General features: G+C 37.4%; 1 long non-coding RNA gene across 1 annotated transcript in view; it reads left to right on the plus strand.

The window, feature by feature from the left end:
- Positions 1 to 17,190, plus strand: part of LOC107502198 — a 35,675-nt gene that overhangs the window by 2,579 nt on the left and 15,906 nt on the right. Inside the window, exon 2 of the long non-coding RNA XR_001594944.2 lies at positions 5,343 to 5,501. This is a non-coding gene — a long non-coding RNA (uncharacterized LOC107502198). The remainder of the gene's footprint in view (positions 1 to 5,342; positions 5,502 to 17,190) is intronic.

Raw genomic sequence — 17,190 nt, forward strand, 5'->3', positions numbered from 1 at the left:
ACACCCTGTATTTTTTAATGGCCTCTTTAACACTCAGGGTCAGAGACCTCTGTGGATTCTGGTCACCTGCAAAAGCTCTGGGGCACATTCCATGCAGTCTGCTAGGTAAATTCATTCCACCGGCCTTCAAAAACGTATCAAGAGCAGGACACATGTTGTTGGGCCTGCTCTCGCTCCGCACGGTCAGAGGACGAAAGGTGTATGAAACACAACCCCTGTGGAGACCTGGTCAAATCGGCCAAGGGCAAGGCGTCAGCATTATCATGGTTCTTTCGCCTCATAAGAAAGCGCAGAGCTTTTGTGTTGTGTAGTTGTGTGTGTGTGATTTCGGCTGAGTGGGAATCTTGTAAAGCCGAAAATGGATCTGAAGATCTCCATTCTCCCGTCGGCCTCTGGTGTGCTCCTTCGCTCTGAACTAAATCACAAAACTCTGAGGCCCGCTCAGAAGATCGGCATGTTTCGATGAACCTAGTTAATAATCTCCAATTGGTTTTGCTCTCTGGTTTTTATTTCTTCCATCGCGTGCTCGTTGTCCCTCTACCTCTTTGCCAGGCCATTCCGACCCCGTCGGCACTCCTCTCTCCATCCGTCCTTCCGGTATGTCCAGTTCATGACGTCTAGGCCGAGGCTTACCTCTTTCCTGACAGGTCTCACCTGTACAGATTGCTCCCTTTTCTAACTCTTGTTTGCATTTATCGTTCGCACCCCACCATGCACTCTCCTTATAGGGAGCCCCACACTCTGATTTGCAAAGACCTTGTGCGTGTGTTAACTCTTGGCTCCAGTTGGAAGCTTTTTGGAGAAAGGGTCATGGCTGTTGCTTGTTCTGTACCTTACACTACCAAAGTGTGCTGACATTTTCAGTACTTTGTTAAAGAAATCAATTGAAATAATGATCCTGAGGGATATTTTTATCCGAAAAAAATTTTAAGTGCCGTGCCTCTTAAAAGCAAAAATGTGAAATCAAGGAGCCGTTTTTAGGATTTTAATTTATGTATTAGTTGTGCTTTACCTCCGCCCCAAAAAGATTTAAGGTACGCTTAAAATATTATGAAAACTAGACAAGATTATTATTTCTGTTCCTGCAAGCTCTAAAATTGTATAGTTCCAGATCCCAATTTAAACAATGGAGAGGTTTTTATTTTATTATTTTTTTTTAAGATAAAAGGCATGCTTTATAATACCTCTCATTATCATGTGAAGAAAAAAATCACAGATAAAAAATTTCAAAAATATTTTTGCGTCTTCTTTGCATATCACACACACATACATACACACTCACACTAGAACTGTACTGGCAGTGAACATGGGTTGTTTAAAGTATAGCTATTCAACTGTCATATAAAGTGAAATCTATATTTTCTCTCCCTATATGACTATATATTTAACATCTCTATGCATATGTGTGTGCATACATATGTATATGTTATATACACACACTCCACGTTATTATTTCAAAGGGGATTTTGCTCCTTCTGGCTACCAGCAATAACTAGTCAATATTTACACTCTTGAATATCGATGATATCGTGCATACACAGGAAAGCTGTGGAAAACATCTCCATTTTCAAACAGAGTTTTAATTATTTGTAAAGACTTCAATTGTTCACTATCTAATGTCATGGATTGGTCCTCACAGTATGAAGTGCGACTGTCCAGGACCCCCACAGTATTATAAATAGGCTTCTAAAGCTGGGTTGATTGATGTTTGGCATAAAATGTTATTCCTCTGAGCACATATATTCCTTCTGTTCACTATTTTCATAGAAAAATACCAGGGCTGATTTTTTATTCAAATCTCCAATTTATGCAGGGTTTAAACCACTAAATACTTAAGCCTTTTTCAGATCTCCCCGCCGCCCCTTTTCTGTTAGGTAGGTAACTAAATCTTTTGTCTCAATACAAATAAGAATTGGAGATTTAACAGATTCCTGTGGGGGAGAGAAAGAGTTTATTAATTATATTGAGAATCAAATAATATGCTTCTTTGACATTAATGTTCCATCTTTCTTCACCCCAAGTATCCTATGGGACAACTTTAAAGCCTTTATCAAGGTCTAGATTACTGCATTTATGGTTCCTTAGAAGAAGGAATTTAATGAATGGCATTCTGAGTTGAAGAGAGAATTTGAGGTGTTTTAAGATTTAAGCTGCAACAGTGAAATAATTTTTTTTCAAAGTATGTCCTAGGGATTGTACTATAAAAGATTTTTTAAAAAAGCACAATAATATACATTTTTATGAGTTTTAATAAATTCTTAATACTGATGAAATGTAAATTTTTCCTTCATGACCCTTATCTGCATTTGACAGAGTCCTACAGAAAACTTTAAGTACCCCTTTAAAACAATTTACAAGATATTGTAGAGATTCCCAGCAATGAAAAATGATTAGTGATCTTCTTAAAAATTTTTATGTTGATAATATTAAACAAAGTTCCTTATTTGGAATGAACTGGCTTGGGCTGTCTCTATTGGTATCTTACTCAAGAGTACACATTTACTTTATAAGTTCTATATTAGAAACCTATTCGACTTGAGTACAAATCTGAAACTATTCTTGCCAAATGGAGTGCAGGAGGGTTAATAGTGACTAAGTACTTACTATATACTGGACACTGTACTAGGCACATTTCATGGATTATTGCACTGATCTTTAACAGATATATTATGGAGGAAGATACGTTATCATCATCACTCTTTTAAGCATGAGAAATTTGAGGCATACAGAGTTAAGGTAGTTTGCCTGAATTTACCTACAGTCTTAGGCGGCTAGAACAAAATATCATAGACCATGTGGCTTATAAACAACAGAAATTTATTTCTCACAGTTCTGGAAGCTGTGAAGTCCAAGATCAAGATGCCAGCAGATTAAGTGTCTGGTGAGAGTACTCTTTCTGGTGCATAGACAGTGCCTTCCAATTCTAACCTCACGTGGTAGTATGGGCAAGGAGCTTTCTCAGCTGATTTTTATAAGGGCACTAATCCCATTCATGAGGGCTCCACCATCATCACCTAATTACCTTCCAAAGGTGCTGACCCCTGCACTATGCTATTCTGCCTGCCTGTTTGGTGTGAACTAAACCCACTAAATGCGCATGACTTTGGAACAGGTGGGTCTCCATGCTTTGGATTAAACAAAGGCAGCATGAATTGAGGGCCTCAGAACTTGACCACCTTAGAACTTGACCCTAAACATCCTTGTTGGGGTCTTCGGAAACTCCACTTAGAATGTAATGTACTTATAGGAGTAGGGTCTTGAGTTAATGCGTGCATCCTCATTATTATTATTTTGTGACTTAGAATTACTAGAGTGAAGCTGGAGTCCAAATTCAGAGTCTGAATTTCTGGTGTCCTGAAGGGCACTTAACCTCACCTCTAAGAAAACCTTGCTTTATTTCCTAGGTTACTCTTACTGCAGACTCTGTTTTGTTTAGTTGGGCTTTTAATCTTTCCTCCTGGATCAGGCTGGACTGATCTGGTAACTGGGCTGGTGATTCACTGGTTTTCTAGGCCACTTAGGCTAGTGATATGCCTTATACTTCCAAGTCTTTAAACCAAATGATCCAAGGACTAGGTCCTATTCACCTATTGGCCAACTTCTCTGGTGCCAGCTGCCTCTCTGGAGTTCTATTTTCAGTTGCTCCTAGACCCTCCGTTACCACAATTTATCCATGACTGTGTGTTGGAAAGTAGACACTATTTCGTCTTGCTGGTGTCAGATCCGTCGTCCTCTCCATCAGATGCTGTATTCTGCAAGGACAAATTGCACTTCCCAGCTGCAGAAACTTACTAGTGGCTGCCTCCCTGCCCCAGTGAATAGTACAGGTCTAGATCGGGACACCCTCAGCTGGCTCTAATGGCAGGTTGGCTCATGCTTGGACATAAGACAGGGATAACTACTCCCCTACTCTCTGGCTTTGCCTAAAGTAAGATATTTTCTTTCATACTTAAAAGCTAAGTACTATGAACATAGGGTATAGTTATTATAAGAAAGTTACACAAGAATTTGGCCTTACATTTCTCTGAAATAACAAAATAATAGGAAGATGGTCTTGACCCAATTGGCAAAATTACAAATGTAACTGGGTGAAAGAAAAGCCAAAATGATAGTTGATAATTAAAAAGAACCAAGATTAAACTTCAGATGTCATATAACTAGCAGTGTTTTCTCTCCTCTTTCCACCCAAATATCTTTTTTTTTAAGCTCATTTTTTATCATAAATCTCAGTGATGATTTTTGTATTAAAGAACTACGTGGAATTTTTAACTAGGAATAAAATTCTCTGGTGTTGAATTTAATCCTTGAAATCAATCAACAAGTCTTTTAAAGTCCTTTAAATCATCACAAGATGAAAGGGCTCTTTTGGTTTAAAGCCAAAGGAATAATCCCATGTCTTGTGTGTGACTGAAAAGAATGATTGTAAGCAGTGATTCTGCTCTTAAGTAGATTATAGTGTCATTGCAGAGATAAAATCAAGACACGAGGCAATTAGAACAACCAAACAGTATGGCACTCCTAGTCTATGAATTTAAAGTAGAAAAAGACAATTGAGCAATGGAGTAAGTGCTTTGCAGAAAAGGATGGGTTCAAGGTAGTTGATATAAGGGAGCCATTAATGGTTTTATCCAAGGGAAAGACTTGAATGTGGGTTCCTTGAGGTTAGAGGTGTCTTAATCTCATTCTTAGCTCAAGTATAAGGCATACGTCATGGCACCTAGTAGGTGCTTAAGGAAAGTTTATTTAGTATGCAGATGGAATTTAAGTGGTGCAGAATATGAGTTGGAGAGATTAGAATCAAGGAGAAAAAAAAAAAAAGATGACAATCTCTTTGATGACCAGAAGTATGCTTTACTGTTTTTGTCAACCAGGACCTAAAATAGTTTCCAATATTGGGTAAGCTCTCAAAACATAGTCACTAAATTCAACAAATTAGTCTTACACATTAATCAAGTTCTCAAAACCTTTTAATGCTTCAAAAAAAAAGTAAAGTGGACTCTTAATTTAATGCAAAGAAATAGATCCCCTTTCTTGAGTGAAACCGATACATGATTATAAGCTCAGCTTTTGAGGGAAGTAGCAGAGTGGGAACACCCATGAGCATGGGAGTTAGACACATCACAGTAAGTAACTGGGCCACACTAATTGTACGTTATTAGTTCGGGGACCTTTGATAATGTCATTTTTCTCTGCGTCAGTTCTGTAACTCGAAAAACATGGATAACAGCATCTACTATCCAGGTGGATTACGGTAAGGATTTGCAATTGTAAAGCATCGTTAGAGACTCTAGTTCAGGACAGACCATTCGTAGATGCCCCTTTCACTTTCCTTTTTCCTCCAGAATTGCATCCAGTAAGAGCGTGGACACAGGTGACGCCAAGGTGTCCTGAAGGTCCTCGGCCGCGAGACTAGGGCGACGTTGGAGAATAAGCGCCAGCGTAGTGGGCGCCATCAGAGTGCACGTCAGAGCTCCGGCCCTGAGCACGAGGGAGCTCTGCTGGTGAGTGCAGACCGAAGAGCTCTGAGCGCTGACTTAGCCTCGCAGGTGGAATATCCATTGTTATGGCTTAAGAGGCAAAAAGAAAAAAAGACAGTAGTAGTAAAAAATACAAACGCACAAAAAAAGCCCTTCAATTTATGAACAATGAGAGGCAAAGGGACGAAAGAAATTACTATTGTTGGTCAATTATAATAATATGTACATGCTTTAGATTTTCGCGAAGTTATTTCATTATATGGAAACTGATGTGTTAACTAGTAAAAATGAGTCTTAATGAAACTTTAAGTGAGCCAGCTGTGTTCAGCTAAAAAGGAGTTCTTTTTCTTCCGCATGCAAGCAAGAGGAGTGAGTCTGTTTAATTAAGGAGAAAAGTGTTGGAAATTTGGGTGTGTTTTTACTACTGCAGTGGTGAAAGCAAGCCTACCAAAGAATTGAAAACTGAAGCCTGTGTATCTCTTGTAGGAGCTTCCATTCCATGTCTGCCAGGCTGGTCTCACAGGCAACAGTAGGCAGAACAATTGACTGAAGTCTAGGTAGAGGCCGTTGCCCCACACGGCCCACCTTTTCACTTCTGGGCTGTCTCTGTTCTCTTTCCCAGCCCTTGCCCTGAGTGCATAGTTGTACTGAGAGACCCTTTCATTGCAGCAGCTCCTAAGGCCCTATGGTGTACTGTGTATTGTTTCACCCTTGGCTGGTGTGGCCTCATTCTAGGAACAGCTGTGTAGGCTCCTTCTGGCCCAGGTGCCTCAATACAGTTCAGTAGGGCGTCAGCTTTTTTGGCCACTGCCCACATGCAGTCCCTCTATTCATCACTAAAATCACTTCTGTCTTAAAATCAGAGTCACAGAGTAATTTGCCAAGGCCGCATGGCATAACAGATAATAGCACTGGGATCAGAATACAGGTCTTGGGCTCCAAGAGATTTTTCTGCATACCAGTGGTCATCAGCCATGAGAGATGACTTCTCCATTTCTTGTCCCCACTAGGATGGCATATCATAATCTAGAGGAAGAGAGTATAGTTTGAAAAAACATGTTGAAATCATTCTAAGTACCTATTATTTTCACGACCAAACCACCAAAGGTAATACTGTTCAGAATCTTCCTGATTAATTGGTAAGGAAACGTTGTAGGTGGTGCTAGTGACCATGTGACATAGTGACCAGAGCTTCAGAGACATGAAGGAAAATGAGGTCTCAGAAATATCCCCTGGATTTGCCAGGCAGAAAGCAAATGGTGACCATTAAAAGCCTAGTTCAGTTCTGCAATGAGGATGGAAGCCATGTTGTAGAGATTAAGAAAAAAGTAGATAAGGAGAAAGTATTAGCTATGCATGAAACAGATGTGAAAGTGTGGAAAGAAATGGAAGTAGCGCTTTGGGCAGGATCGAGGCTCTGTCTCATGGCAGATTGCATTAGAGACCCAGCTTCTGTGTCCCTTAGTTCCAATTCCTGTCTCTCTCACTTAATGCAATATGTTATTTAGCAGTTTATACTAAAAAGGTAGAGAGATTGTATTTTAATTATTAATATATTAATATATTAATAAATGTATTTCTGTCTCTGAGGTAAATACATTTCTTTACTTGTATCCTGAGGACATGCCCTTGCTCTCTGCAACCATCACCCCTCCCTACCCGACCCTCCCACAGGACTAGACAGCTAGACGATGAATCATCCAAAACAAAGGCTGAACATATTTGAAAATCCTCCGGTCTTAGTAGAAGTCAGAAAGATTTTGATGCCTACTTGTTGAGCAAGTTTTTCTGCCTGCAAAGACTAATTTAGTTCAGAGATTAGATTATACATCTCCAAGGGCAGGGCAGAGGAGGGGAGAAAGTATCAGAAAAACGGAGAGCAGGAGAAGAAATCACAGGTCTCTACCAGGGAAGGCGCCATCTGTCCCCTAGTCGAGTAGGGTACATGGAAGTCACTTAGCACCTAGCTGTCCTCCTCATTGCCAGCTGGTCTTTGGACAATGCATTTGCTATGTTGCCATAGAGCTAGGTTTCTGTATTCCCCGAAACCCTGCCCAGGATTTATCTATTTTATCTATCTAGGTGGTTGGGGCCAAGGTGGTGATAACAAGAAAAGGAAGTCCCTCCTCCTTTCCAAGATGGTGCTAGGTAGAACTAGATTGAAATCTTCCAAGGGAAAAGGAAAGTGTGGAGTATCTTATTCTATCATGTATGTGTTTATGAATCTGTCTTCCCCACTACTGAGATATCCTGAAGGACAAGGATAATCTCATTTTCACTCTTGCATACTCAGCACCTGGAATACACAGCTTAATTAATGTTCGTTGAATGAATATGTGAGTGAATGGCTGATTGATGAATAAATAAAAGTGAAAACGTTTGGAAGTAGGAATCAGAAGAAGCCAAAGAGAGACAGAAGAGAGACTAAAAATGTTTGAAGAGGAAAGGATAAATATTTGAACCTCGTTGAGAGGTGATTGGGAAAGGAAAGACTGAAGGATAAATCCAAGTTTTTATAGAGCCTGAAAAAAAGGAATGAGGTAATAGGTGGTGAGTCCCCGAGATGTTGGGATGAAAAAAATATATTTTGCTGGCCATAGTTAACACTAAATTTGTCTTCTTTATAGTTTCATTTCTGATTGTAATTCATGCCCAGTAGAGTTGACAGGTAGGAAATCATCGAGGTGGTCTGAGAGTCTATAAAAGATAAAATCTTGCAGGAATATTTTAATTCTTTCAGTATTCATATTTAGAAAAGCATGATACTGTCATTATTAGATTATTCTCTTTATGATCTGAAAATAGAATTCTGCTGTAAGCCTATGTTTAAAGTGCTATATATAATTGTGTTCTTATGCGTTCAAGTGGTTTCACATTTATCCATTGGTTTTTCACTCCGGTTCACTTATTCACTCATTAAGAGGTATGAACAAAGCCCCTGTTATGTGGAGATGCTTCGTGGGTGCTGAAGATCCAAAGAGGCTCCTGCCGAAGGAGTTCGCAGTCTAGCAAGGGAGACAGACACCTAAATGCATTTTTATGAGTCAACATGCAGCACCAGCACTGAAGCCTGAGTCATCGTTCTGAACCCTCCCTACCCTGTCCTGACACCTCTCAACACAAACCATCAGATTGACTGTCTGCTTAACCACCCAGGTTGCTTGCTCTTAGCCTGGACTCTCTGTCTAGAACCCCAGACTCTAGCAAGGATTGGAACTCTGAGGATCTGCTTGGTTCTTCTCAGTCTCTCTCCCCAGAGCTTAGATCCTTGCCTCCTCTCCAGCAAATATAGCTAAGCCCTATGTGTTCGATTGACCTCTGCCCCAATACCACTTTGTTCCAAGTGTTCCCCAACCCAAGTCTGATCTTGCCGCGACTTTTGCACATTGGCTAGCTTTGGACTACCTGACTACCCTCATTTAGGGCTGTTTGTGCCATTCGGGTCAGTTCTTCTTTTTCCTCCTCATTGTGGCTTTCCTCTCCTTTGTGCAGTGCCTTGTTCTGAGGTCTGCCAGCCTGTCTCAGGCCAAAGTCTGCTCAAGACAGCCCCTCCCACCTACCTCTGCCAGAACCCCTCTATTGTCATGGTCCTTGTGAAAACCTCTTTTGGCAGAGGAACATCCATTGGGCGCCCTTCAGAAAAGAGGAATGAGTTCTCGCTCCTGCCAGGGCTGGCCATTAGCAGATTTCACCATGAGAACTAGAGGAAGACTAGAGAGATAAGAAGAGACATATTACTCATCTGTTCACTGTACCACACAGAAGCCAAATGCTCTATACCCACTTCAAGGGAAAGTGTAAAACTGAGGGTTAAATAACTTGACAGAAGATATGCAATGTTAGTGAAAGAGATCGAAATGGAAATCGGTATTTCTCAATCTCTTATTTTATTCCCCAGACCATGTTAATAAATTTGACACACTTTTTGGCATGAGAGGATATTTCATTTGGAATTGGACAAGGTTTAATAAAAACGTTCTTTACATAATAGCACTCCTTAATTTAACTAAGCTTTAGGATTACTTTTGTTGTTAAACTGATTTGTCAAGTTGGCTCTCAATGTTGTATTTCTCTGCAAGAATAACCGTTTAAAATATATAAAGACGCCACACACACACACACACACACACACACAAACCCTCCAAACTGTTATATTTTGGAGGCAAGTGAGCTATTTTGAAATAAGAGTACTGCAATCTCAATTTCAAGCCTCGACTCTGTTAAAAATAATACATACATATGCAAAAATAAATTACATTATGGTAAACAGAATATCATTGAAAATTCGGATTTTTGAGCTGATGGAGAAAAGAATCGTGAATCATCAGTTCATCAAACATTAACATGAGCTCAAACAAATTTGGGTTGACTTTTCCATAGGTTTCCAATTGCTAGAGTAGTAGAAATTGTCAGATACAGAGAGAAAATGGGAGGAGCAGGCAGAGATACACTCCCAGTTTGGGATAAATGGCATCTTGCTGCTAAAACAAGCTTCACACGTTAGCCGGCAATCATTAGGCTGGTGACTTTTCTGATACCCGGGAGATGCTTGCACTAGGAATAAATTTCTATGTTGAAGCATTTGACAAGCCTTAGTTCCTGATGTCTCACACTCAAGCCTTACTTTATAGTCACATCTGTTAGTTTAAAGCATTTTTAGTTTATTGAAGAAGCCTTCACAAAGAAAAAACAGATGATGAAAATCTCATCTGTCAAAACTGTTATTAAAACCAGTAACAGTGTGAAATTTTGTTTAAATTGAAAGCATCATTTATTTTTATCAAACATTTTATAAACAATCACATTTGAGAAAGATTTGGGGGACCTGGAGAGCCCTCAACAAAATGCAGCTCATTATGTCGCTTCGTTGAATGTGTGGCTCAGAGATAGGCTGAGGCCGCTTCTCCTTATCTCTGGGAGAGACCAGAGGGGTGAAGAAATTACCCCTTGCCCTGATGAGGGAAAGTGAGCAGGAAAGGGGAGTAGGCCTCAACTGGAGGCTGGGAACCAGTGTTGTGGTGGCAGACACCCAGGGGCACCTTATCTGCCCTTTTCTGATGGATGAAGGTTGAGCGACAATAGCCTGTACCTCCCAAGTCCCAGAAAGGGCTTAGCGGGGCGGGGGGGGCGGGGGGAGGAAAGGAGAGAAAGCACATTTCATGGAAAGAATGAGCGAGGCTTCCTTTCTTTTCTTCTGTGCAGACAGTTGATTTCATGCTCAGATCTGCTACTGATATCAAAGGGTGTTTCACAGCCAGGAATGAAAGACAGCCTTACGAAGGGAAACAAGATGCACATCAAGTCCACTTAGTTGATTCTTCATTCAACCCAGATGTCTGGCAGCGTGGAGACAAAACATCCGACACTTTGCTATTGTGTAGACTCAACCTTAGAATATGCAAAAGATCCGGTTTCACGTTCTAACTGCCTCTCATACTTCTTTGACTGTTAGATATTAGCAGCTTTGAAAAAGAAAATGTGTCTTAAGGAAAGTAGAAGGGTGTAAATCTGAACGATTTACATTCAAGTAGTGACTTTTCTTTCCTTTCTTCAGGTGATGCTGTACTTCTTTTTGTCACACTATGAGATCTCCCCGTGGGGGCCACCGAAGATTTCTCACAGGGCATGAGGCACAGGAATGGGGTGCACAGAGGGTTAAGGGGCATCCCAGATCCTTGGTTTCCCTGTCTCTCTCTTTCTTAAAAGCTGGTTTTTCTAAGAATGTGTCATTTCTTCTCTTTCTCAATCTCGCCTTCCATTTGTAAAAGGAAACTTGTCTTTTACTCATCCTGGGTCTAGAGAATGCTGCTCTGGGTTGTAAACCTCTAAGGCTATCAAAGAGATGGCTGGGACCTTCGAAACCCAACAAAAAAAACAAGACCGCAGGCTGTTTCTCAACTGCCTATGTCCCTCAATTTCAAAAGGGAGAAGGTGAAAATTCTATGTTTACTTCCAAAATAGCATGTTATGTTTTCCAGAAGACAGATCATATATATATATATATATATATATATATATATATATATATATAATTTATCGTTTATACTTTCTTGACCATTTATTCAGGGTCGCCGGAAAAAACATTTTCATTAATTTTTGCCAGATGAGTATATACTGTAAATCTCTATTTTATTTTTAGCACAAGTGCAAATGTCTTGCCCCCTACTAACCTTTTTTCTGCTAATTTATTTATTTTTGCCATATACTTATTACAGGAATGTCTTATAGGTTCCTCTCTTAAAAGAAATTAACAACAAGAATTTATGCATCTTTTGTAAGCTCTGAACTTCCTGTGACCCAGTCCTTTTTTTTCCCATTGACTTGGTCTGAACCCTATATTGTTCTAGTCATGTGTTATATTCATCTATGGAAATAAAAACTAATTGGGAGAAAAAAGCCCTATTGCCATTAAAATATGCATTTCCAATAAGAAGTTTGTTACATTCAATAATTTTTAAATCAAACTTTATGATATATTTATGTTGTTGAATCAATTATGGGTTAATAACTGTAATGATAATTCATTCAGTCTAGAAAAATTTTGATAATAGTCTATAATTCATTTTATTTCATGAAATAAAAACGATTTAAACCTTTCAATTTATATACAAATTTTTATTGCAGAGAAGTATGATTAAATGATCGAAAGATTTTCAAGCATAAAATATACATCATTAAGATAAATTTCATGAGAAAAATGACATGGAAATATAAGATCTTGGAAGTAAAAAATATAAACTTTCTTACTGTCAAAGAAAAATTAGTGTATTTTGTAAATGTATAATGGTGAACATCAAATCAGGGCTCGGGGATTGAATGGCACACTTCAATGAGGGACTTGAGCCGAGTTAGTGAAAGACAACTACAAAGGTATGGGCAGGGTTATATGAAGCCTAGTTGGGGGTAAAAGTGAGTAGGAACAGCAAAGTCTAGAAGATGTAAAGGGAGGGAACATCAGCTCACTTTATCTCAGGAGAGAGCCTCCATGTGGTGGCTGTGGCCTTTGTGCAAGGTGGAGTAGATGTTTCTTTATACTTAAGAGTGTTTCTTACAGACAATATATCGTTAAGTCTTGATTTTTCATTCATTTAAGCTATCTATACCTTTTAATGATAGATTTTAGACCATTTATGTTTACTGTTATTATTAATATGGTCAAGTTAAAATCTACCGTCTTGCTATTTGTTTCTATTGGTTCCATCAATTTTTTTTATCCCTTTCCCCTTTTTCCCTGTCTTTTCTTGTTTATTTTTTAATGTTCCATTTTATTTCCACTACTGGCTTTTTAGCTGTACTTAGTGGTCACTCTGCAGTTTACAGTACATATCTTTCACTTATCACAGTCTACCTCTAAGTCGTATTATACTACTTCACATATAATACAACAATCTTACAACAGTTTATATCTGTCTCCCATCCCTTAGCTTTTGTTCTATTGTTGTCATACGTATTATTCATGTGTTATAAACTCCATAGTGAGTTTTCTTTCTGCTTTAAAGTCAATTATCTTTTAAGAAAATTTTTTTTAAAAAAAGGAAAAGATAGGTATTTATATTTTGCCACGAATGTATCATTTTTACTCTTCTTCATTCCTTTAAGTAGTCAGTTTCCACCTGGTATCATTTACCTTCTGCCTGAAAAACTTCTTTTAATATTTTTGTAGTAAAGGTCTACTTGTAAAATATTCTGTTTTTTTTCCCCTTAAAATCTATATTTACTATTATTTCTAAAATATATTGTGCCGTATATGGCAGTCAACAGTTTCTTCTTTCAGTGCATGATTTCATTTCTGCTTTACATATTTTCTGATAAGAAATATGCTGACAGTTTTCTCTTTTGTTCCTTTCTTTCACAGTGTGATATTTTTTTCTGTTATTTTCTTTTCACTGTTTTTCAATAATTTGATTGTGATATGTCTTGGCTCCCTCACCCTTTTTTACCGACCCTGCTTGTAATTTTTAAACTTCCTGGAGCTTTGAGTTTATAGATTTAACTAAATTTGGAAAAGTTTTGCCATTTTTTCTTCAAATAAAAATATTTTTTCTTATACCTCATTCTACTTGCCTTTCGGGGCTCCATTTGTACATATGTTAGACAGATTGATATTTCTTCTCAGGTCAGAGTTGTTTTGTTTTGTTTTGTTTCGTTTCCTTTTTTTGTGTTTGTTTCCCCTTCGGTGCTTTCTGTAGAATAATTTATATTGTTAAGTCATCAAGTTCATTGATTTGTTTGTTTGTTTGTTTACAGTGTCTACTGTCAATCTCATTCAATGAATTGTTCATTCAGATTTTGTACTTTTTATTTCTAGAAGTTATACTTCTTTTTTGTATCTCCTGTTTCTTTTCTTATTATGTACATTTTTTTTCTTTAAATCCTTGAGCATATTATGTACATTTATATTAGCCGTTTTAATGTCCCTATCTGTTAATCGTACCATCTATGTCATTTCTGGGTCTCTTTCTATTGTCTAGTTTTTTTTAGATATGAGACACATCTTTGTTTTTTGTTTTTTTTTTTTAATGCTCATAATATTTGATTTGATGAGAGACATTGTAAATTTATACTTCTGGGTACTAGATTTTGTTATATTCCTTTAAAGAAACTTAGCTTTGTTCAGGTGGGTAGCTAAGTCTTATAGATCAGTTGGGTCATTTCAAGGCTTCAAAACTTTTTTAGACCAAGTCAAGATTAGCCTATACTTTTACTAATTTAGGCTATTTTTTAAGGCCTGGTTTTTCTCGAGTCTCTACTTTCACTTTAACCAATGGGAAATAAAATTAATCCTGCCCCTATGTGAACTCTGGGAACTGTTTTATCTTACCACTCTCTGGTACATAATTATGTTTTTCCAGTTCTCTCCCAAACTTGTGGAGTTTTATCCTATACATACATAGATCAGTATTTAGCCAAACGCTGAAGACCCTTATTCAAATTTCTGGAGCTCTTTCTCTATGTAGCTTTTTCTTCTCAGATATCCTACCTTGCAAATTTTAGCTATATCTGCCACTGTGAAATGTAATTAATCTCTATCTTTTCAACTAGCAATGCTATGAAGCTCTGCTTGAGTTTCCTCTCCTTGGGCTCGAGGTTTGCAAATTACTTTTAGGCAGAATGCCAGTGCAGTTGAAGAACTTGTCCTATTTTTTCTTTTCTTTTTTTTTGGAGATTACAGTCCTGTGCTACAAATGTCTGATGTCTGAAAACAGTTTCGTTACATATTTTGTTCAGATTTTTGGTTGTTTATGGCAAGATAATAAATCTAGACCCTGATACTCCCTTATGGCTGGAAGCAAAGTCCTTGTGTCATCTTTGATTTCTCTTGTTTTCTTTGCTTACGTATCAATTGTTTCTGTTTCCTCCCAAGTCCTATCACAGCACCATCTCTCAACAGCCACCACCTTCCTGTCTCCATGGCCTTACTTTGGACCACGCTTATCTGTCTCCTGAATAATCGCAAAAGTCTTTAATCTAGTCTTCCGACCTCTAGACTCCATGTCTTAAATTCAACCATTACTCTATTTGCCAGAATGATTTTCCTGAAATTCTTCTAGTTGTGATTTTAAAACTTCTTTAAAAATTCAGTGGCTACACTTTGGTAGTAAAATAATTAAACACCTATTTACATTGATATTCAAGCAATTTTATGCTCTTCTCTTTTGCTTTCATCTGTCATTTCCTCTACCATTACTTCCCTTCAGTTTCCTTGCTGTGTAACCTTTTCTACTTATTTTTTTCTTCCTATTTTTGTGACCAAGGCAAAATTGTACGTCTTTTACAATACCCTCCTGTATCTCATTTCATAAAGTATTTAATCCCTCTCTGAATACTGAGAGTAAGTTTATTTATAATTTTCATGGCACCTTTACTTTGTACACCTTTACTGTAATCTTTTATGAATGTGCATAGACATCAAGTATTGATGATATGTACTGGGCAGTTTTTTTGTGTAATCTCCTGTAACAAATAATGGCAGTGAAGTTCATTGGCTTGGTGCCTAATAAAGCACTGCTGAAGAAATTATTGCTTATATTAACATCTTGATATTTAAAAGTCATCTGTCCTTCAGGTCTACCGCCTTGATTCCAGAACAAGAATCTAATGATAATCTCTCAACTGGGATAAGATTTAAAAGCAGCTCTTCTGTATCACAGTCTGTCTCATATCATTATTACCATTTGATATCACAGATCATATGTCATATTCCTAATTTGATATATTCAAGACAAATAATTCTATTTTTCATTCATACTTAGTGCCTATAGTTTTCCTTCTTTTATTTATGCTAATATTTTTGGTTTTAGATATGTATTTTTTCTTACTAGATTGTTTATACAAATAAGGCTTTTATCAGCCCTTTAGTATAGTACTCTGCATATACAATTAGAGGTAATACAATTACAAGAATTCTATTTTCTGAGACATACTTTGGTTTACTGAGCACGTATAATGATGTAATAAACAAATATAATATATTTATATAATTTATATATGTACATTATATATAATGTATGCCTTTAGATAGTGCTCAATATGTATGCATTATATATAAAAATTGAATGTAAAAAATACTGAGATTTTATTGACTATTACTTCTTTCATGTTAGAAGATAATAGAATATTAGCTCTAATATGTGTAGCCTATGTCTAATAGAGATACTTTAGTTTTAATGTCTCAAATTATGAGGATTCAATTATTGTGTCTAGAAAATACTTGTTTCTCTCAACCTCATTATCAAAACACTCTCTGCATACTTTGCCTAAAATTACCTTTTCTTCATTTTAATTATACAACTCCAAATCACTTTTCCTCATTAGTATTTGATAATTATAAGCAAAGAAGCAAATATAGGAACAAGAAATATGTGAGCAATCCAGTCATGTGTTTCCTTCTTCTTTTCATTAATAGCACTGGCTTCATTGAGAACAAGTGTATTTAATTTCAGTTCACTGAGTGACCACATCCATAATTGACGTTCATTTCCATTTCAGGCTGATTTCTTTCAAATTTGATTCAATATACATAATTTTTCTTAAAGCATATATGTCTACATTCCTTTAAACTTGTTTTTATCTAAGGAAGGGGTAAAGGAAATTAACATTCATTTTGAACCTCCTTTTGACACAGACTGTTTTGGGCGCTTGACACATATTATCTCATTCAATTCTCTCCACAATTCTGAGATGCTGGAATTATTATTCTCATTTTAAAGATGAAAAACTAATGGCCAGAAACCAACATGCCCCAGATTGTTTAATTAAGAAATGGCAGAGCAGGATTAAAATAAAACCATCCTCTTTTTTTATTTTTTAAATGATACTACATTGTTTATTTTTAGGCAAAGGTTTTGCAGATACCTCAACAGAGGCTACGAAGTTAATAATTTAAAAAGTCATTGGTTTATCTGTGGTGCCTTTATGTGAAATCCATGTGTTAAAATGTTTATCAGAACATGACACTTGAACATGCTCCATTCTAGAATTTTGTGATGTCTCTGAATTTGCTAAAGTATGAGGGTAGGCTTTAAGAGAAACATACCAAAATCACATTGTGAAATCTCTCCTTCCTTCCTTCCTTCCTTCCTTCCTTCCTTCCTTCCTTCCTTCCTTCCTTCCTTCCTTCCTTCCTTCCTTCCTTGCTTTGTACATTGGCTCTCAATTTCTTTCTTTATTTTTAAAGACAGTGATAAGTTAGTCTTAAAAGCCTAAACTAGGG

Source organism: Rousettus aegyptiacus, unplaced genomic scaffold (assembly GCF_014176215.1).
Source record: "Rousettus aegyptiacus isolate mRouAeg1 unplaced genomic scaffold, mRouAeg1.p scaffold_m13_p_12, whole genome shotgun sequence".
Lineage (NCBI taxonomy): Eukaryota > Metazoa > Chordata > Mammalia > Chiroptera > Pteropodidae > Rousettus > Rousettus aegyptiacus.